General features: G+C 34.9%; 1 protein-coding gene and 1 pseudogene across 2 annotated transcripts in view; both read right to left on the bottom strand.

Annotated features, from left to right (window-relative positions):
- The window catches only part of LOC134690612 (MAM domain-containing glycosylphosphatidylinositol anchor protein 1-like), a 68,850-nt gene extending 54,092 nt beyond the window's left edge, over positions 1–14,758 (bottom strand). For both annotated transcript variants that reach the window (XM_063550579.1, XM_063550580.1), the window contains exon 1: positions 14,527–14,758. The gene's annotated coding sequence lies outside the window, so the exon portion shown is untranslated. The remainder of the gene's footprint in view (positions 1–14,526) is intronic.
- LOC134691548 (bifunctional 3'-5' exonuclease/ATP-dependent helicase WRN-like) lies at positions 9,155–23,486 on the bottom strand (annotated as a pseudogene).
- Between the last annotated feature and the right edge of the window lie 1,400 nt (positions 23,487–24,886).

Here is a 24,886-nt window from a genome sequence, read left to right as displayed (position 1 = left end):
AGTAAACTTTGTACATCATTTCGATAACATTACTCATCTTAAGGGAAAAAAAGGTTTTCATCACATTCCAACATACCAGGCAGATGTACAAAAAAATTACAAAAGACCTAATGCAACATTTATCATATAAAACAGGAAGAACAATGCAGTGCCAAGACCTCATAAAAGACAGAAATCCATTTGACAGTGCATATTTTGGACTCCGTACTATGATTCATCGACATCAACCAACAGTCCCTTTCCACCGCCTTCGTAACACACATATTTGAACTTAATAAAATCTTCTTCAAAGTATGATCTAATTTGTTCAAACTGAAAACATATTTGTTCTGTTTTTTTCAGTGACCACTTTCAACTTCTAATGAATTCATTAAATGATTGTCCTGAATTTGCATGAGATGTTTGCTTATAAATTTTCAGCAAAGAATGAACAATGCATGCTCACTGGTTATAAGTAAATGAGTCTTGAAATATCCAAACATGCCATATCATAGATACACAACAGCCTGAGTGGATTTTGCTTTTTCGGCCTGCCCACTTGCATGCTATAATTTCTTATTTTGTAAAAATATTGATTACAAATGCTTATCTGCTTTTCTCAAGTGATTGCAAGTCTTTAGATAAAACAAAAGAAATTGCATGCCCACTCCCATGGGTGGGCAGAGTGGACAAGGTAGAAATTTTGCCCACTCAGTGCCCACTCCCATGGTATGCCGGTGGACAAAACAAAATCCAGCCGAGCAGTGTATGATTGTAAATAAGACAATAACCCAAAAGAGACCATGAATAGGTAACAATACTAGTGCATTTATGCAATGACCATAAATAGTTAACTAATACTACCTTCAACAATGATCAACTGGAAGATTTAAATCCAATAAGAATATCATGTCAGTGTTATTGCTTTATTAGTTACTGATTATAAAATGCATTTGATATATTTTTTTGGGTCGATCTCACTTGTACAATGGCAGTCATTTATGTAGTATATGTGCCTTTGGTGTGTTTAATTGTTCTTTTGTACGGCCTGCTAACCACAAGGTTAAAGTCTTTTTGTTAATTTAGTTAATGGAAGATGTGGTATGATTACAAATAAGACATCTCTTGATCAAAGACACCATTTAGTTACAGTCAACAATCATAGGTCTTCAAGTTGCCTCACATCAAACTGGTAAAGGGTCCAAAGATCTGTGTATAACAAATCAAACAGGAAAGACATTTGATCACAACAATAAATGAAAAGTACATAATTATGAACTATATATGGAAAAATAGGTTATGCAAATTTTACTTTTTGTCTGGTCAGAGTCTCCTTCAGCAGAAAGCAAAGCTTAGGGATAGTGATGCCGCAATGACGATAAATGTAACTTGACTTAATAAGAACTTATAATTTTAAAAGGTAGACTTGATGCTTCATACTTTGTATATAGATGTCTTATGTTGCCAACTTTCCACCCGTCATATGACTAATGACTTTGACCTCATTTTCATGGTTCAGTGACTACTTGAAAAGAAAGTTGATTTTTTGCGATGTCAATCTTATTAAAATAAGTTGACATTACTTTCTCCTTGATTTTTTTTATATATTATATGTCGCAGTGTGTGTTCAAGACAAGACATTTTGTGTCAACCCTTGTTAATGATGGTAAAAAAAAAAGAGTATTCTTGGTTTCAAGTTTTTGTGAGTGCTAGGACACATTTGAATATAAATGTATTGTGGTGGCAGGTGCTACCCATTACTAAACACTGAAAATAAATAGAACTTGTGGTTGAACTAGAAACACTATATGCCTATGTTCATGATGTAACTATCGGTGAAACCTGTGTTGACCTTTATATCTAACATGTCTCGGTGAAACCTGTGTTGACCTTTATATCTAACATGTCTAATATTTTTTGTTGGATTACTGTCTCACTTGTGTATACCACTTACTGCTGGCCAATGGATACCCATTAATTTTACACTTGTGTATACCACTTACTGCTGGCCCATGGATACCCATTAATTTTACACTAGTGTATACCACTTACTGCTGGCCCATGGATACCCATTAATTTTACACTTGTGTATACCACTTACTTCTGGCCCATGGATACCCATTAATTTTACACTTGTGTATACCACTTACTGCTGGCCCATGGTTACCCATTAATTTTACACTTGTGTATACCACTTACTGCTGGCCCATGGATACCCATTAATTTTACACTTGTGTATACCACTTACTGCTGGCCCATGGATACCCATTAATTTTACACTTGTGTATACCACTTACTGCTGGCCCATGGATAACCATTAATTTTACACTTGTGTATACCACTTACTGCTGGCCAATGGATACCCATTAATATTACACTTGTGTATACCACTTACTGCTGGCCAATGGATACCCATTAGTTTTACACTTGTGTATACCACTTACTGCTGGCCCATGGATACCCATTAATTTTACACTTGTGTATACCACTAACTGCTGGCCCATGGATACCCATTAATTTTACACTTGTGTATACCACTTACTGCTGGCCCACGGATACCCATTAATTTTACACTTGTGTATACCACTTACTGCTGGCCAATGGATACCCATTAATTTTACACTTGTGTATACCACTTACTGCTGGCCCATGGATACCCATTAATTTTACACTTGTGTATACCACTAACTGCTGGCCCATGGATACCCATTAATTTTACACTTGTGTATACCACTTACTGCTGGCCCACGTATACCCATTAATTTTACACTTGTGTATACCACTTACTGCTGGCCAATGGATATCCATTAATTTTACACTTGTGTATACCACTTACTGCTGGCCCATGGATACCCATTAATTTTACACTTGTGTATACCACTTACTGCTGGCCAATGGATACCCATTAATTTTACACTTGTGTATACCACTTACTGGTGGCCCATGGATACCCATTAATTTTACACTTGTGTATACCACTTACTGATGGCCCATGGATATCCATTAAGTTTACACTTGTGTATTCCACTTACTGCTGGCCAATGGATACCCATTAATTTTACACTTGTGTATACCACTTACTGCTGGCCCATGGATACCCATTAATTTTACACTTGTGTATACCACTTACTGCTGGCCAATGGATACCCATTAATTTTACACTTGTGTATACCACTTACTGCTGGCCAATGGATACCCATTAAGTTTACACTTGTGTATACCACTTACTGCTGGCCCATGGATACCCATTAATTTTACACTTGTGTATACCACTTACTGCTGGCCCACGGATACCCATTAATTGTACACTTGTGTATACCACTTACTGCTGGCCCATGGATACCCATTAATTTTACACTTGTGTATACCACTTACTGCTTGCCCATGGATTCCCATTAATTTTACACTTGTGTATACCACTTACTGCTGGCCCATGGATACCCATTAATTTTACACTTGTGTATACCACTTACTGCTGGCCCATGGCTACCCATTAATTTTACACTTGTGTATACCACTTAGTGCTGGCCCATGGATACCCATTAATTGTACACTTGTGTATACCACTTACTGCTGGCCCATGGATACCCATTAATTTTACAATTGTGTATACAACTTACTGCTGGCCCATGGAACCCATTAATTTTACACTTGTGTATACCACTTACTGCTGGCCCATGGATACCCATTAATTTTACACTTGTGTATACAACTTACTGCTGGCCCATGGATACCCATTAATTTTACACTTGCGTATACCACTTACTGCTGGCCCATGGATACCCATTAATTTTACACTTGTGTATACCACTTACTGCTGGCCCATGGATACCCATTAATTTTACACTTGTGTATACCACTTACTGCTGGCCCATGGATACCCATTAATTTTACACTTGTGTATACCACTTACTGCTGGCCAATGGATACCCATTAAGTTTACACTTGTGTATACCACTTACTGCTGGCCCATGGATACCCATTAAGTTTAAACTTGTGTATACCACTTACTGCTGGCCCATGGATACCCATTAATTTTACACTTGTGTATACCACTTACTGCTGGCCCATGGATACCCATTAATTTTACACTTGTGTATACCACTTACTGCTGGCCCATGGATACCCATTAATTTTACACTTGTGTATACCACTTACTGCTGGCCCTTGGATACACATTAATTTTATATTTGTGTATACCACTTACTGCTGGCCCATGGATACCCATTAATTTTACACTTGTGTATACCACTTACTGCTGGCCCATGGATACCCATTAATTTTACACTTGTGTATACCACTTACTGCTGGCCCATGGATACCCATTAATTTTACACTTGTGTATACCACTTACTGCTGGCCCATGGATACCCATTAATTTTACACTTGTGTATACCACTTACTGGTGGCCCATGGATACCCATTAATTTTACACTTGTGTATACCACTTACAGCTGGCCCATGGATACCCATTAATTTTACACTTGTGTATACCACTTACTACTGGCCCATGGATACCCATTAATTTTACACTTGTGTATACCACTTACTGCTGGCCCATGGATACCCATTAGTTTTACACTTGTGTATACCACTTACTGGTGGCCCATGGATACCCATTAATTTTACACTTGTGTATACCACTTACTGCTGGCCCATGGCTACCCATTAATTTTACACTTGTGTATACCACTTACTGCTGGCCCATGGATACCCATTATTTTTACACTTGTGTATACCACTTACTGCTGGCCCATGGATACCCATTAATTTTACACTTGTGTATACCACTTACTGCTGGACCATGGATACCCATTAATTTTACACTTGTGTATACCACTTACTGCTGGCCCATGGTTACCCATTAATTTTACACTTGTGTATACCACTTACTGCTGGCCCATGGATACCCATTAATTTTACACTTGTGTATACCACTTACTGCTGGCCCATGGATACCCATTAATTTTACACTTGTGTATACCACTTACTGCTGGCCCATGGTTACCCATTAATTTTACACTTGTGTATACCACTTACTGCTGGCCCATGGATACCCATTAATTTTACACTTGTGTATACCACTTACTGCTGGCCCATGGATACCCATTAGTTTTACACTTGTGTATACCACTTACTGGTGGCCCATGGATACCCATTAATTTTACACTTGTGTATACCACTTACTGCTGGCCCATGGCTACCCATTAATTTTGCACTTGTGTATACCACTTACTGCTGGCCCATGGATACCCATTATTTTTACACTTGTGTATACCACTTACTGCTGGCCCATGGATACCCATTAATTTTACACTTGTGTATACCACTTACTGCTGGACCATGGATACCCATTAATTTTACACTTGTGTATACCACTTACTGCTGGCCCATGGTTACCCATTAATTTTACACTTGTGTATACCACTTACTGCTGGCCCATGGATACCCATTAATTTTACACTTGTGTATACCACTTACTGCTGGCCCATGGATACCCATTAATTTTACACTTGTGTATACCACTTACTGCTGGCCCATGGTTACCCATTAATTTTACACTTGTGTATACCACTTACTGCTGGCCCATGGATACCCATTAATTTTACACTTGTGTATACCACTTACTGCTGGCCCATGGATACCCATTAATTTTACACTTGTGTATACCACTTACTGCTCGCCCATGGATACCCATTAATTTTACACTTGTGTATACCACTTACTGCTGGCCCATGGATACCCATTAATTTTACACTTGTGTATACCACTTACTGCTGGCCCATGGATATCCATTAATTTTACACTTGTGTATACCACTTACTGCTGGCCCATGGATACCCATTAATTTTACACTTGTGTATACCACTTACTGCTGGCCCATGGATACCCATTAATTTTACACTTGTGTATACCACTTACTGCTGGCCCATGGATACCCATTATTTTTACACTTGTGTATACCACTTACTGCTGGCCCATGGATACCCTTTAATTTTACACTTGTGTATACCACTTACTGCTGGCCCATGGACACCCATTAATTTTACACTTGTGTATACCACTTACTGCTGGCCCATGGATACCCATTAATTTTACACTTGTGTATACCACTTACTGCTGGCCCATGGATACCCATTAATTTTACACTTGTGTATACCACTTACTGCTGGCCCATGGATATCCATTAATTTTACACTTGTGTATACCACTTACTGCTGGCCCATGGATACCCATTAATTTTACACTTGTGTATACCACTTACTGCTGGCCCATGGATACCCATTAATTTTACACTTGTGTATACCACTTACTGCTGGCCCATGGTTACCCATTAATTTTACACTTGTGTGTATACCACTTACTGCTGGCCCATGGCTACCCATTAATTTTACACTTGTGTGTATACCACTTACTGCTGGCCAATGGATACCCATTAATTTTACACTTGTGTATACCACTTACTGCTGGCCCATGGATACCCATTAATTTTACACTTGTGTATACCACTTACTGCTGGCCCATGGATACCCATTAATTTTACACTTGTGTATACCACTTACTGCTGGCCAATGGATACCCATTAATTTTACACTTGTGTATACCACTTACTGCTGGCCCATGTATACCCATTAATTTTACACTTGTGTATACCACTTACTGCTGGCCCATGGATACCCATTAATTTTACACTTGTGTATACCACTTACTGCTGGCCCATGGATACCCATTAATTTTACACTTGTGTATACCACTTACTGCTGGCCCATGGATACCCATTAATTTTACACTTGTGTATACCACTTACTGCTGGCCCATGGATACCCATTAATTTTACACTTGTGTATACCACTTACTGCTGGCCCATGGATACCCATTAATTTTACACTTGTGTATACCACTTACTGCTGGCCCATGGATACCCATTAATTTTACACTTGTGTATACCACTTACTGCTGGACCATGGATACCCATTAATTTTACACTTGTGTATACCACTTACTGCTGGCCCATGGTTACCCATTAATTTTACACTTGTGTATACCACTTACTGCTGGCCCATGGATACCCATTAATTTTACACTTGTGTATACCACTTACTGCTGGCCCATGGATACCCATTAATTTTACACTTGTGTATACCACTTACTGCTGGCCCATGGTTACCCATTAATTTTACACTTGTGTATACCACTTACTGCTGGCCCATGGATACCCATTAATTTTACACTTGTGTATACCACTTACTGCTGGCCCATGGATACCCATTAATTTTACACTTGTGTATACCACTTACTGCTCGCCCATGGATACCCATTAATTTTACACTTGTGTATACCACTTACTGCTGGCCCATGGATACCCATTAATTTTACACTTGTGTATACCACTTACTGCTGGCCCATGGATATCCATTAATTTTACACTTGTGTATACCACTTACTGCTGGCCCATGGATACCCATTAATTTTACACTTGTGTATACCACTTACTGCTGGCCCATGGATACCCATTAAGTTTACACTTGTGTATACCACTTACTGCTGGCCCATGGATACCCATTAATTTTACACTTGTGTATACCACTTACTGCTGGCCCATGGATATCCATTAATTTTACACTTGTGTATACCACTTACTGCTGGCCCATGGATACCCATTAATTTTACACTTGTGTATACCACTTACTGCTGGCCCATGGATACCCATTAATTTTACACTTGTGTATACCACTTACTGCTGGCCCATGGTTACCCATTAATTTTACACTTGTGTGTATACCACTTACTGCTGGCCCATGGCTACCTATTAATTTTACACTTGTGTGTATACCACTTACTGCTGGCCAATGGATACCCATTAATTTTACACTTGTGTATACCACTTACTGCTGGCCCATGGATACCCATTAATTTTACACTTGTGTATACCACTTACTGCTGGCCAATGGATACCCATTAATTTTACACTTGTGTATACCACTTACTGCTGGCCAATGGATACCCATTAATTTTACACTTGTGTATACCACTTACTGCTGGCCCATGTATACCCTTTAATTTTACACTTGTGTATACCACTTACTGCTGGCCCATGGATACCCATTAGTTTTACACTTGTGTATACCACTTACTGCTGGCCCATGGATACCCATTAATTTTACACTTGTGTATACCACTTACTGCTGGCCCATGGATACCCATTAATTTTACACTTGTGTATACCACTTACTGCTGGCCCATGGATACCCATTAATTTTACACTTGTGTATACCACTTACTGCTGGCCCATGGATACCCATTAATTTTACACTTGTGTATACCACTTACTGCTGGCCCATGGATACCCATTAATTTTACACTTGTGTATACCACTTACTGCTGGCCCATGGATACCCATTAATTTTACACTTGTGTATACCACTTACTGCTGGCCAATGGATACCCATTAATTTTACACTTGTGTATACCACTTACTGCTGGCCCATGGATACCCATTAATTTTACACTTGTGTATACCACTTACTGCTGGCCAATGGATACCCATTAATTTTACACTTGTGTATACCACTTACTGCTGGCCAATGGATACCCATTAATTTTACACTTGTGTATACCACTTACTGCTGGCCCATGGATACCCATTAATTTTACACTTGTGTATACCACTTACTGCTGGCCCATGGATACCCATTAATTTTACACTTGTGTATACCACTTACTGCTGGCCCATGGATACCCATTAATTTTACACTTGTGTATACCACTTACTGCTGGCCCATGGATACCCATTAATTTTACACTTGTGTATACCACTTACTGCTGGCCCATGGATACCCATTAATTTTACACTTGTGTATACCACTTACTGCTGGCCCATGGATACCCATTAATTTTACACTTGTGTATACCACTTACTGCTGGCCAATGGATACCCATTAAGTTTACACTTGTGTATTCCCCAAGCTACTGCTTGTATACCCCTATTGCAGTCTCGCGTCCGTAAATTCTTGAAATTACAGGTGTTGTCACATTTGAGTATACCCCTCATGATCACCCTAAGCTTCCTTTCAGAAATAATTTCTTTTTCAAATCTTAATCATGCTATTTTAGGGTTTCTTTTGGACAATTATAAGGAATTGTTATTTTTATAAAGTTAAATCACAGTTTGAATTCAGCCTGTAATAAACCAAAAACATGAACAACATAAATTGTTTTTAATCATCTTGTCAAGACCCAAATCAAGGTCTTCAAAGTAATCATACTCTGACAGCTGGTAGCTTTCAGTGTCACTATCTGAAAAAGAATCTTCATGTCCCTCTTCAGCAACATGTTCAGCCAGAAAAAGTTTTTCCAAAGGCAACAAAGTGCATGAATTACAACTACATCTGATTGCACACAGGTCACAACATGAATGCTTCCCACACTCTTTCGATTCCATTTCATGCAAGTCGGAATCTCTCAAAAAGTTGACATTAAGTCCTTCCTCCTACATTCTTTAGTTCTTAAAATACTCTTCACTTCTGGCCATCGTTTCACAGAGAATCGTACGACAATCTTAGATCGTACGTCGGTCGTAAGTCAAATCGTAAAAGTAGAATTTTATCGCAAGTTTGATCGTAAACTTACGAGTATTAACAGGCAGTCGTAAGTCAAATCGTAGTGATTTAACCTGTCGACAATTTGTAAAAATCAACAACATTACATTATCTTAAAGAAAAATAAGTGTCATTTGATCATTAGAATACATGTATTTATGTTATATTGTCCCAATCAATATAAGTAACTGAAAATTTAAATTCCTGAAATAATCGTATTTTCCAGTACATTTGACTTTTTTTCCTTTAACTTAACTTTCAATAGTCCAAATATTTGACCATAAAAACATAGAAGTGAGTACGCTAGCACAGCACTATATATATACGGAGCCCGGATAGGGAGAGATAGGGATCGGTACGTCGTGTCACGGTGCTTGTACTAACTGTGTACTAAATATTCAGCAAAAAAAGAAAATTATAAAAGCTTATTTGCTAGTTCTACAACATTTATCACTCATGTTTTACACGGACTTTATGAAGATAACAATAAATACATAGATATGTCAAGTCACTTAGATATTAAATTACAATCCTAGTTATGACCCCTTCCCCCACCCCCTTTTCCCCATCTATCAATGCATGTACTGCGGTTATACACTACAGCGGAGGACGATGTTCTTTATTGATAGACATTTTTGAATATATATTACGATTATTTTAAAACAAATAACAGTCCAAAAATTGAGAAAACAATCATTTATAAGTACATGAATGTATTGGTATCAATCCATAGTTTCAATGAAATTTACTAATTACACAATCAGGTTCGCGTTTTTTTAGGTATAAAATGTATGCTTCAACCCCGTACTCAATACCTGCTTGGATTTTTCTAATATATGTAGGTTTGAAAACTATCTTAATTCACTTTGCCATCATGGGATTGTTTATGTCTATAAATTTACTTATCAAATTTCAATTTCAAATTAAGAAAATTGTAAGAATCCTAAATTTTCCAATCCTAAATGTGTTTAATTAATTCATTTTTAATTTTATTTTTTTTAGGTGACGAGATTTTTATTTTGAAGTATTCAAGTGGATGGAAGGAAACATTAGAATTTCTTTGATTTTTCAAGTTCCCACCTTGATGAAAGAAAATAAATTCAACTATCTTTCAAATACAAACAAAAAATCCTTCACTCCATTTCAGCTTCAGATAAATATACTCTTCTCGAAGTCAAGATCTTGTTGAAAGTTAGAATTTGGGATCTTAAAGTCATAATAAACGAGTGAAAAATAATGTTATTCCAACTCTTGAACTAATGCATACAAACGTCATAAACTTACTAGTCTTCTGTGCACGATTTTATCATTTTTTTTGCATAAATTTCGTATAATCGTCATTTTTTTTCAATCGGTCAGTGTTGTTGTGAAAATATGGCAGGTAATTAAAGTTCGTAGTTTAAATATAAACGATTGTCACCTGTTTGTCAACAATCAACAAAAAGCATGAATATTGAGCATGTATTTAACATGTACAATCAGATCATAATAGTTTATTTTAAGGACATTCATGCGTATTGCGATCACCGGATTTTTACGAGATGGGTCACACTGAGGTCACTTTGCATACGGAAAATATGTCGGGGAATTGCTTCCTGGAAGGAAGCAATGAAAATAAAGTAAACTTCTTTTAAATATGAACAAATTAAAGAATTTTCTTAAGAAAAAAGTATATGCACATAATGAAAACTATCCATTCAGTTATAAAAAAAAAAGCATATGCATTATTTTTTTAATTTGAGGTTTCTTAAGACTTTTTAAGAAATGAGCTCGAGCGAAATTATTTTCTCTGTGTCAAAATATTACAATTTTTTATTGTATAGGCAGCGCACGGTAGGTTGTCTCTTGAGTATGCATCTCCACGTACAAAATATTGTGTTCATTGTATACAGAATTGTTGAAATATTTTGAAAACATTTCATTGCCCCCCCCCCCCCCCCCCCCCCTCCCGATTACAAGTGCAAACTTTTGGGCAATCGTTTTTATATTATAATTTGAGCATTTTCGAATTATACGGATGCTAGCAGATACATGTGGTAAATATACAAAACTAGAAGAAAAATGTCAAAGATAGAGAAACGTGGCGTTAAACATCAGCAATAAATCAAAATCAATACTATATCATAAAGAATATGGACAATCTTTTGTGGAATACGAGATATATCCTTTGTTGTATTGAGAACTATTTCCTCATTATATTTGTCTCAAAATCTCATACATCTTCGCCATATATTAATTCTTTTAAAAAATGATAATTACGCATTTGTCTCGGTCAAGGATTTTTATAGTAAGTAAATCTTTATATACAGGTGGAGACCGTCAGGATCGGAACTCCGGGATCGGGTATTTTTAAATACGGGATTTCGGAATTAATCTTTTCGGGATCTGGGAATTCTTTTTTCGAATTTCGGGATGGCGAGATTTATTTTAAATTAGTTTAAATTCGGGACCTCTGGATTTCATTTTTTAAAGTCCGGGATTTCGAAATCAGGACCCCTCCTATTTTTTTAGTAGGTATATAGTAGTAGTATGATACAGAGATGATCGATATAATCTCGTTCTCGACCTTCAAGTTTTATGGGTGAAATAGAATTGAGAACAGTTCTATTCTTTATTTGAGATGCTACTTTCAGGGTACATTTTTTTTTTATTCGGTTAATTTTTACCCATATATTATATATAATTTTTATATAAAACAATTTCCTTTGAGGAGACAACCATACGAATCAATACTAGTAAGACAATTCTTTTAAGGATCCACTGAATGTTCTTTTATTAGGATAATATTCCATGTATAACTCTTTAAACCATAAACTATTTATACATGTATCTATTAAAAAGATTTGTGTTCTATTTTTAACATCGAAACTTTCAACAAAATTGCGGACGTAAAAGAAAACACCATTAGAAAAAAACAAACACGTCAGAATACAAAATGTAGCGATGGATTAATGATCGTGAAACATCATTTTTGTTTATTTTTCATTTGTTATAGTCTAAAAACTGTTGTATGAATATTAAATTATTGTTCCGACCGTAAAGAAGGTTAAAAATTTAAATGTATTATAGTTTAGTGTCATCTATATGATTGGCCCCACTGACAGCAGCGGATAATTTATGACCAGTATTAATTTATGTGGTTCCTTTCCTTTTTGATACTTTGAAAATATTTTTAATTGTTCCGAATGGTGTGATAATTTTTAAAATAGGGGATATCTAGTCTTACCGTACAAGACTAAGTTTAGTATTAAAGTCCCAAACTTGCCCCCATTCTGCTTATTTCCTGCTACACGATGTCTTTTCCCAGTGAATATAGGGTTTTTGTATGGACAGTTTTGACATACTACATATAGAATACAGGGGCGGATCCAGGATTTTGCAAAGTGGGGCGAAGTTTTTTTAATTTGCCGAGCGGAGCGAGGCGAACAAATTTTGGGACCTTTTTTTGGCTAAAAAACATAAAATAAGTGTAAAATGCACTTTTTAAACGGTTCTTGACGTTGGGCATGTATATTTAATAGTTGCTGTTAAGTGTAAGAGTTGGACATTTTTGATGTTGTATTCTCCCCATACATAAATTGTCTATCATAAAATTATAGTATGGGTCAAAAGCTATGAACTGATATATTTGATGTGGGACTTGTCAGTAAAAAATTGACATGGACAATTCTCGCTTGTTGTATGTTAAGTTAGCATAAACTCACAGATTTCTTGTTGTAAACAAGATACACGTCGCGCTATTCGATGAATTTTACAATACGAGCGACACGAGTTAAAAAAGACAAACAAGCAATTTTTATACAAATGTTTGGTTGATATGTTTTACCCAACACAATTGAAAATTAACCAAAGGCTATTAATGAGTTTGAAACGACAACGAATTTGTGAATGACGGTCGACAAATGGAGACATAAAGGCAACACCAGCAGGCAGGTTGCAGTCTGATCTTGATAAAAGTATTCGATATATCAGTTCATGCAAACCCCCGTCCGAAAAAAAGTACGCCCGTTTTTTATTTATTATGTTCATTTAATGCTATTTTATTCTGTTGGAAATTTTCGTTTCTATAAGCCAAAAAGTGCACAAGATTATTGTTTTCAATCTAAATACGGCCAGACTCTCAGATCTCAGACTGCCTCCTCAAACAATGGCTCGAACCTTGCACTTTAAATCTATCCAGAGCTTATACTGACTGGGGATAATTATTCAGCTATGTTATTTTAAGATAGGCGCGGGCGTTTGGGGTTAAACATAATTTCGTAGGTAAATAATATTAATGTGGAACTTTTTTCATGAGATTATAATAGAGTATAACTTTTTTTGGTTGAATTGTGAAATAGAAGTCAATACGTTCTTGCTCACTCCTTTGTCGCTTTGAAGGTGTCATGATTTTTCATGCTCAGAATTGCAAATGTGTTCCTGTAATTTGAATTTCAAAATGACTGAGTGACGTTTTTTCGACAAACTGGTCAACTCAACCATACCGAATCACTCTACTGTGATGCGACTGCCATATAAGTTAGAGGTTTAGCACTATAAAACCAGGTTCAATCCATCATTTTCTACATTTGAAAATGCCTGTACCAAGTCAGGAATATGACAGTTGTTGTCCATTCGTTTGATGTGTTTTATCATTTGAATTTGCCATTTGATTAGGGACTTTCCGTTTTGAACTTTCCTCGGAGTTCAGTATTTTGTAGTTTTACTTTTGAAATAATCAGTAAATACTGGCGAAAAAAAAATCTGTATATGAAAAGAAATGTCTCATAAAAGTTAAATACTCGGAAAATGGCAAAGTTTACGAAGTCTAGTCTAAGTCCAAGCAAAAAGGGGGGCGTACGCCCTCATGCCCCCCTCTGTATCCGCCACTACACGCAGTTACTGACAGCTTGTTCAAAGCCAATAACAAATAATAAAAAAAATCAAGCATCTAAGACTAAATTCTTACCAAGATTTCTGTAAATCAGTGTTGATTGAGACCCACTGGAAAGAAATGCACCACTATTATTCTGTGTAACAGATTGTCATTGTTGCGTCAACCAGATTGATTTCTTGTTTTACTTCATTTGAATTTTAAAAGTGTAAGAAAAATTGATTTCTTGTCCAAAAATACCGTGTGTTGCACTTATAAACCTTTCTTCTTGTTTTTAAAACATGCTAAATGTTTATAATTACATGATTGTGTAAATTTACATTCAAACATTAGATGAGTTGCATTTATTTCAAACGTTCCAGAAAACATGCTCATATTCGAATAAGCTGACAATAATTCAAGTGAAACAGGGATGGGGATATACAAAGTGCTGTAAAAGAAAAGTTAGAGTATCTATACTAATAAACGAGAAGACCTAATTTTGTGTGTCGCTTCTCTTCCTTCTACAATGAATTAATCATCATGCCTCTGTGTTCTATATAGGTATAGTCGCATTTGTCATCTTTTCTTATGATTATTCAGTTTGTGTTATTTTGGGAGGAAAACGAAAATAAAGGTGTAAAACCACCAATTAAAAATCCCTATCTGTTCAACCGAATCTTGCAATTTTCACAGCTATCTAAATATTTTACCTTAAGTTTAACTTCAAGGAAACCAGGTATAACCTGAATTGTACATGTATCACCTTTCTACATGTCAATTTTCAACCAATGTTTAAAGTCTTATATGAAATTTCTGATCTTGAAAACACAGGTACTACCAAAATAACTCCCTGTTTTCTGGAAATCTTAAATTAGTGTACTATGAAGCGCATTAATCCTGAATTTTTAACGCAAACTCATAGACAAGTGAATTTTGACTCAAAATGGTCTAAATATATTTCCCTTTCACCAGAAGTTTCATTTCTTTCAGGCCTTATGCGACTTCTGGCGCGGAGAGAATTAAGGTAAGGTAAGGAAGAAGTTTCATTTCTGCATTTTTGTTGGTTAGTTTAAGTAAACAATGACATAAAAAGTACTATTTTGTGTCAGAGTTCAATATACCGTCGCGACTGCACTGTTTTTCCTCATCACAATTATGTAGAAATAGTGGTGAGCAACAGTGATCAACAGTTTTCACACTTGTTTTAACTGGTCGGCAGATATCCAAACTCAGACACCTGATTTTCGTTTTGAAGGTCGTCTTCATGACTGTTTTCATATTCATTTTCAAAATCCTGTAGCATTTCTTCAATTTTAGCAAACAAGTTCATTCTCCTAGAAGATACATACTTTCCGTCAGATTTACCGTTGTCCCATTGAAAAGTCGCCGGTTGAAATTTTAACATTGCAAAATCTGGTCAAAGGGACGTAATTCGTACAAAACGTCGCAATATTTCGCGGAATCCGCTAGACGGCGTTCATTTACTGTTACTTGACCTTAATAAAGGAATCCAAAGAGCAAAAAATATATATATAGGTCATCGTGCTTGTTTACGAGATATGAGCCATTGAAATTTTAGCGGGAAAATATGTTCTCTTGACTTTTCATAGCTTTATCATTGACAAGTTAAAGTTCTCAAAAACTGTTAAAAAGTAATTAAAATTTTATAAGACTTTAATTTACAGATTATCGGTTTATCATTATACATGTTAAAGAATTTCAAAAAGAAAAATGGGGGCCAGAGGATTCTGAAAATCTGACAAAAATCCAAAACCTGACAAGCCAGCTTCCTTAACAGCTGTATCATGATACGTGATATATCTGTAATTTTCCGAATTTTTGATCGATAGTGAACCGTGTCAGTATTTTTCTTTAATTTTTTTTCGTGTAGCCGTCCGTCTCAGTGTTATTCAGTTTTTGTACGAGAACACATATAACAATATTCAAATTTAGGGGCTCAATTAAGCAGAGGAAGTTCCCTTTTTTTGGGGAATCTTTTATGATATCGGAAATTCGTTACCGGCTGAATCAGCTGTTGGATCATTTTTGTTATTGTCTCCCGATCTTACGAGAGTATTATGTTCAATACGTTAGTAGATAAACACTCCCATTCGTTGTAGCAAGAACTTTCTATACTAAGTATATACTATTATAGAAAGTCCCTGGTTGTAGTTATATACAAAATGTACATGTCTGTTCAGCTTTCAATAATATTGAAATTCAAGGTCCTCGATAAAAAAAAATCTTGCGTTCTATGATCTTGCTTTACGATATGTATTTTTTAACTTACCAGTTTGATTTCTAACAAAAAAATTTTTAAATACAGATAATAATTGTTTGCATAAAAATTGCTTCCAGGATCCAGCAATACTGATATTTCTTTAAGTAAGGAAATCGAAGGAAAATGGGTAATTTTTAGCCACTGATTTTATTGAGAAAAAAATCAGCGGTCACTTTATTAAATGTATTTAATGTTAATAATTATAGGTCAAAGTACGGCCTTCAAGACGGAGCCTTGGCTCACCCCGAACAGCAATCTCAGCTTAAGTTGTTCTTGCTTAAAAATTGCTTCCAGGCTCAAATAATACTAATAAATATAATAATAGTACCCGTCCACGTCCACTTGTATTTTAGTCCATCTGATAAATTTTAGTCCATCTGATGAGTTAAGCCTTTTTCAACTGATTTTTATAGTTCGTTCATATGTTGTTATGTTTGACACTGTCCCAGGTTAAAAAGGGGGGATCCCGCTATCATGCTTAAACCCGCCAAATGTATGTATGTGCCTGTCCCATGTCGGCCTGTAATTCAGGGGTTGTCGTTGCATATTTGTTTTTTGTTCAATTTTTACATAAATCAGGTCGTTAGTTTTCTCGTTTGAAATGTTTTACAATGTCATTTTGGGGCCTTTTATAAATGACTATGCGGTATGGGCTTTGCTTATTGCTGAAAGACGTACGGTGACCTATAACTGCTAATTTCTTTGTTATTTTTGGTCTCTTATGGAGAGTTGTCTCATTGGCAATCACACCACATCTTTGATCTATTTTATGCTTTCCTAATGTCCTGATGACTATTTTTTGGATGATACAATAACAAATGCACCGCATAGCGTTATAAAATATGAAATAAAAATATGCATATACTTTTTAAATTTCCATAATTGATTGTTGTTTTGCCAGTGGGTTTAAATTTCTCCTTGACAAAAAAACAACCTAGACACGCACAAGAAACTTTCACAATGCTTAACACATTTTATACCTGTTCATAAATAACATTCAAAGATACTTATAATTTCTAGTAAAAAAGTCCCAATGAATGTAACTGTGTTTTTTTTGTATGACTTCATCATTCTTCAACAATAGCAAAAACAGACCGTGCATGAAAAAAACAGCCTCCGCCAGTCAATTTTCTAATAAAATCAAAGCAAAAAATTTCTTAAAACTAGATTGGACACTTATCATGCTTACCTCACTAAACCTCATTACTATACTAACAAAAAAACTGATAATTATTTCAAAATACGATGGTATGAATGTTCTTCCTGGTTTTGAAAGAACGATTCTTTTTATAGACATGAACGCGGCTGTCAAAGAGCGCACCCCTTTTCCATTATTATCGTAAGTCTACGTTACGTTTACGTTACGTTTACGATCACCTTTGTGAAACACTCGCAGGTAAAATCTTACGCTTAACGTAAGTTTAATCGTAAACGTAAGTCGTACGAATCTTTGTGAAACGATAGCCTGGGCTTAATTTCTGCTGGTGGTAACCGTTGTACAGAACAATTGCAACAGACGGTTTGCCATCCCTGCCTACTCTTCCTATTTGCTGTAACAAGTCCACAAGGTTATTTGGAGGTCCAAATAAAATGACAGAGTTACACATCCCATTTCCAAGGCACTGGTTGATAGAATTATCCTTATAACACTGTTTTCATCCTTCAAAGCATTTATGATTATGTTCGTATTGCTCTCTGGTGTCTGCGAATGAAACATCTCTACATACTTTGTGCAATTTGGAAGTTCAGTAGTTAAGTATTTGTACAATTTAGAGGTGTCATTTATTGATGAACAGTATATTATAGTTCTTGGAAAATCTCCTTTCTTTTCCTCTAAGGCATATACCAACCATGTTATACCCATCTCAATTTCATTTTTACACAAGTTTTATGTTAGATTTGTTGGGCGACATATTTATTTCCTTGGTATCACCAGTTAGTTGCAAAATTTTCATAACTTTTTGGCGGATGTTGACTGTGCAAGTTGCACTCAAAGCTAGTACTGTAGCCTCTGGAAATAGTCATTTCAATTCCCCAATACTACCAAACCACTTTCGAAAGGCTTCTTTTCTTCCTTTTCACCTTGACCCCTGAAAACTTAAAAATATGTAAATCTATAAACATGATAAATACTAGTATCTAAATGTAGGTAGTTTCCCTTTAATATAATTAATAAAGCTACAAAATATAGAGAATGTGTCAAAACTTGCATTTCACATTATAAAGGGTCATTAGGGAGAGGTCTATACCTTATACTATAGAGTTTAATTTTGAAAAAATAATTATGCTATTTTTTTCATTTCCCGTAATATACTAAGAGGCTTTACTCAAGAAAGGTACATCGTAAGTGATCCCACCCAAATTTTGTTTGTATAAATTTCAAGAACATTTTGAGACAAACTAAAGTATACAGAATTAAAAATTACTTGTGTATGTACAGACAGATGGACAAGTGTAAAACTTAATGCCTCGTTTTGTCTTGCAACAGCGGCATGTAAACGGCTGAAGGTACATTTGTATGCTCTTGTCTGTTCTCAACAGTTTAAATTGACAGGTTTTGATGTTTTTTACATATCTTTTTCTCATGGATTTGTAGTGTTCATTTAATCAATGGTGAACTATTCATGAAGTTTGGTTTTGCTCATTGTTGAAGGTAATGTTGCCTATTACTTAGGCAGCAACCATTTGATTTTCTGGGGGGGGGGGGGGGGGGCTATGGTTTTTTTTGGAAAAAAAAGTTTGTTTCCAGTTTTAGGAAAAAAAAAAAATTTGTTTTTGATTCTGAGAAAAAAAAATTGTTTGTTTCACCCTCAGCTGTCATTATATGTAATGCTATAATTGAAAGAAAAAAAATGTTTTCGGTTTGTCTCTAAAAAAAATAGATTGTTCTTCGCCGAAGGCGAAAAAAAAAGTTTGCACAGAAAAAAACCCATAGCCCCCCCAGAAAATCAAATGGTTGCTGCCTTAATTATTTGGTTGCTCTGCCACAAACTGGTGCTAATACACTTAACAAATATGTTGAAGTATGACGTCCATTATCACTATACTAGTATGCATATTTTTAGAGGCCAGCTGATGGACACCTACGGGTGCGGGAATTCTCGCTACATTGAAGACCCATTGGTTGACTTCGAATGTTGTCTGCTCTGTGGTCGGGTGGTTGTCGCTTTGACACATTCATCATTTCCTTTCTCAATTTTACCATTATATATAGAAGGGCTTACAACAATGTTGGATACAATCAAGAAGTTGGATTGAGGTTTAAATAATACAAACACTCAATATACATTTCTTTGAAAAAAGATAAAGAAACAGTGAGATATATGTTTGGCCTTTGATTTGCTTTGGACACCCACTTTTTTGGCCCAAAGAAACATGTACATGTGTATAGTTATAAGAAAACAGTAACATTGAAAAAGGGCATTGCATGTACTTACCATATTGCTATTGTGTGAAACTCATCAATCACAATGAGAGACATTGGTGAAGATTATCCCCACTTAATTCCAGGTGGCGCTGTGGTAGATCAGGTCCAACAACATCTGTTTGTATGATAAGAAAGCCAGCATGCATTCATTGCCACATATGATACACAAATATGTGTATGCTGATAAATCTTTGATTAAAATAAATTCTTTTGTTTTATTTTTATTTCATTCACTATTTAGTATATTAATGATGAATGTGTCAAATTTTGAATACATTCCCTCAGTGACTTTATTTACTTTACTTAGCATAGAAAGTCCCTGATTGCCTGAACTAAAGAAAAACTTCAGGAGTGCATGTGTATTATCATGCAGTGGAAGAAACATGAAAGAGTTTTTTTAACATACTTACAATTAAAGATATAAAGTAAATGAATGTATTTCTTTCTTTATTAAATTTAAAAAAAATGGAATGTAAAAGACTTGTTAGATACATGTATATATTAATGAATATTTAATAATAATCAAATTGTTTACACAAATATATAATATAGTGTGATTTTTTTCATTTGTGTTATTCTTTAAATAAATTTCATTAATTAAACTGGTAGAAATCTTCAAACTTGTATACATGACAAATTAAAAACAAAACCTAGCTTTCAATTTCAAATTTAATGGTTTTTTTTCATTAATATTTAATTAACTTTATTTTTTTTTTAAATGAGAATCATATGACAGAAATCAGAATTTTGGAAATGACTGCACATTTTTCATCAAAATCAATAAAGATATATCTGAAACAAATAGGGTTAAAAAAATCAATACAACTCAGCAATTGAACAACAATAGATTTCTGAAATACCTGCGACTGGGAACAAAAAGTCAAAAGTAAAGTGTCAAACCAAAATGTAAAGAGCAAGAAATCACCTACAAAATGTTACATAAGTAAAGATCTCATTATTTTAGAGTATCTGTGTAACTGTGTTGCATGTTACTAATATGGGCCTAACATCTCATTGTAAACATGTCTCTGTAGTTCACTTTGGCATGACAGTTTTCCTCTTTCAAGAGTTGAGTCAGTCAGAAGGCAAACAACATTAAAATATGGAATATTTGTGGCAAGGTCACTTCTTTTGCTTGCCTCTTTATCAGATGGATTAAAAGAAAATAATACAGTATTAGCATTCAAATGCCCATATACATCCCGAAATAAACTAATCACACTAGATCGGTTCCATACTTGTCTGAGTTAATTTTGGAGGTCATTAGTGTTTGGCCAACAATAATGATTATTACTTTCAAATTACTTTAAAAAACAAACTTTAAAGAACTTTTATAATTCATTGCTGAAATAAACTTCTTTTTATGAAAAATAATTTAAACCGATAGTTCTTGACAAATATCATTTAATCTAAGATTGTTGAATTTTTATTTTTTTTAAATTACAAATTAATTTTATTGAATATTAATTTTCACTTCAGTTTTCATTTTTCAAAACTTGTAACTGATGTATGATCGCTCTGCAAAAAATAAAGATCACCGCAAATTAAACTATTTTTGCTAGCTGTCCATTCTTTTAGTTCTATAGTATATGCATTAGCATTACATTTTCGTTTTTTAACGTTTTAATGCTGATATTTTCATATATTTTTTAATGCAAATTGATAGTAAAAATGAAAAATAATAAATAGCAAAATAAATTTAAAAAAAAAATCAATTTCCCCAAGTCATATATCATACATGTTATAGGACTATCAGTTCTATGTGCTTTTTATATTTTTTCCTTTTTGTTGCAAATGTCAATTTCTTATTTAAAAATGTTTAAAAACATATGTCCATCTCTATAAGACACATCCTGGTACTCAATATCAATTAAGAGATATTTAAAGTAATAAAAAAACTTCTTATTATAATTTGTATACAAATATAATCAATGTAATTCTCAATAGGAGATAGATAAGAGATGCTGTGTGTTGGACCTGATCTACTGCACTGCCACCTGTGTTATCATTAAAGGGAAATAATTGACCAATGTTCCTCATTACTTTGATGTTTAAATTCTGCAAACAATTTCTCCAATCTGGATCACCTACTAATGTTTCTGGGGATGCATAAATTATGTCTATCAACCCGTCCTTGATATTGTCATCACTCTGGAAAGATGATCCTAAAATTAGAAAAAGATACATGAAATGTGGGTTGACAGTCAATATTAAACACAATTAAAATAAAAACACAATTGCTTACACATAGTTTAAAGCAGATTAAGGGCTTTTAGATAAATATTACTTTGTTTGATGTTCAGCTACATGTACCTACCCTGAAATATTGGCACTACCCAAGTAGTTTGATCAGAATTTAATACACCATTTTAACACAAATAATCTTTATGCCTCTGTCAGTTTTAGATAGTTTATTTTTTTAACATTCATCACATGCACAGGCCCAGCAGCCCAGACTTTGAAAGTGTTTGGTGTGTATGAGGTATACAAATCTAAGTCAATGGCTCCTTTTAATGAAAAATGCAATTGAAATAAGATTTTTCTAGCCTGATGATGTAAATGTGAGACCTGTTAAAAAACCTCACCGTGTCATATTTCATTCGGACACAGCTCAGTTATTTATATTCAGCTTGTCACAAGACAACTTATTACTTTAAATATAATTCATGCCCCTACCCCCTGTTTATCAAATAGTCATATGAAATCTGTTTAAAAGTTAATCTGAGGAAAAAGTTGCAGACTAAAGGTTCAGGTTTAAATATAAGAGTGATGAACATGTATATTTTTTTCAGTACATAAATAATTTGTACACACAATCTGAGAGTAGTCTCAGACACAATGAGCTCTCTACTTTAGATTGTTGAGACTTGAGTCTTTCGTGTTATCAAGGAATTGTATATTTAAATATACAATTCCTTGATATTATGAAATTGAAGACAGAAAGTTTTTTAACGGGTTGAGCAGCAAATTGGGACATTTTTTCTCCTTTTTGTTTAAACTTTTCTGACGATCTTCCTACTCTTATAGTTAAAAACGTCTATTACTTCATTTAACTTTTAAGTTATACAATATAGTTGTAAAATTTTAAACCATTCTACTTACTAATGAATCCGCACTGTCATTTCAAAGACGCACATAAAACCAAATTGTAACAGCGGGACACCCTTAAAATGACGTTATAGGCATCGAAATGAGCATTTTTTTTTCATTAAAAAATAGAAAAAATAAAAATTCATCTATGTTATTGATTTCTATGGTTTATTTCCTTTTAAATGATATGTATAACATGGCTATTTATTGTATAGGATTAGAGCTTGCATTTGAATAACCCGCCATCTAACCCATATTTCGAAAGTGACACCAATATCGTGCACAACGTCATTAGAATTGACGTTTGGACGTAAAACGTTTCTAATGCGAAGTAAACTAATTCGAATTAAAAAAGCGAATCGAATTCGAATTACGTGTTTACTCAGCATCACTTATACCGTTCAGGAGTTAACGGTGCTAAAAAATGTTTTTTTTAAATGACGTTTCTTGTCGTGTGTTATGTATAGATTAAAAGATTTGCCTATCTTCTAATTTGTCTAAACATATTTCTTTATAATTCAAAAGTCCGACAAAAGTTACAAATCAAACATTGGATTGCATGAAAAGGCACACATTAAATCTTATTTTCCCAAAAAACATACTTTCCAAGAGGATGGAACATTAATGGAAATATCTGCAAAACCAGCCAGGACATCCACAGTACATTGACCTTTAAACTATTACTGAAGTGTCATTTACATGATGAAATGTACGTGTTTGTATGAAAGTCTGCTATTTTGATTTTTTTTCTAGTGAACAACATTAGGATCGCTTATTTCAATACAACGCCACTATACAATAATTATTGTTTGTTGGTTTCAAAAGATCTTATAAATCAAAGAGATTGTTTTTTCTTCCAATTGTCTGTCAGATATTCTTTTTTCATAGTTCGTGAACATTTGGCCGTTGAAAATGGATTTATATTGCCTGTTGGATTTAGTTAAGATATAGTTTTCTTCAAAATGTATAAAATATCAAGATGTACTAGTATTTTTTTTGTTGCCAAAATGATAGTCCGAGATTACTCTGACGTCCGACGGCTGTTTTGCTAGACAAGCTGGGGCCGTGGGACGTCAGAGCTCGTCCCATATCAAAAAGTGGATATTTGCCCACCCAAAATAGATGCGCTGCATCGTCGCTCCTGGAGCCGACTGAGGGCCTTGGAATTATATAAATCGGGCTTCAATCTCTTTATGTTTCATTTATCTCTTCATTTATGTTAGTTTCACCTACCTGCCAAACCTTTATTTTTCTATATTTTAACATTTTTCACAGAGATTCATGATTTCTGTATTTTTGACTTTCACTTTGAAATGGACGTTAAGTTACGAGGGAGTTCGTGGCCTCGAGACTCAAATATGCAAATATTTATATTTTGTGCATGCATTGTTGATTCATATTGGTGTGTTTGCACACAGGGTGGTGATATGCGTCTAGTGTGGTGTGGTCATAGACTTAACATCCACCATCAGCTAGTCCACGTTGTGGATGAAAAGAGAGCCGAGTGCGTCAGCCTCTCCTGCTGGTACAAAGCCTCTACACCATCAAGACTCTTGCAATTCCTCCTCCCGGTAATACACGGATACTGGGGTCCAGTATCTCAGGCTAATTTGCAAGGGATCTCAGAGCAGCAAGGGCCTTAGAGATGCAGAGTG

The sequence above is a fragment of the Mytilus trossulus genome, chromosome 11, assembly GCF_036588685.1.
Source record: "Mytilus trossulus isolate FHL-02 chromosome 11, PNRI_Mtr1.1.1.hap1, whole genome shotgun sequence".
NCBI lineage: Eukaryota > Metazoa > Mollusca > Bivalvia > Mytilida > Mytilidae > Mytilus > Mytilus trossulus.
The sequence above is the reverse complement of the archived record's forward strand: the minus strand, read 5'-3'. Positions and strand labels throughout refer to the sequence as shown.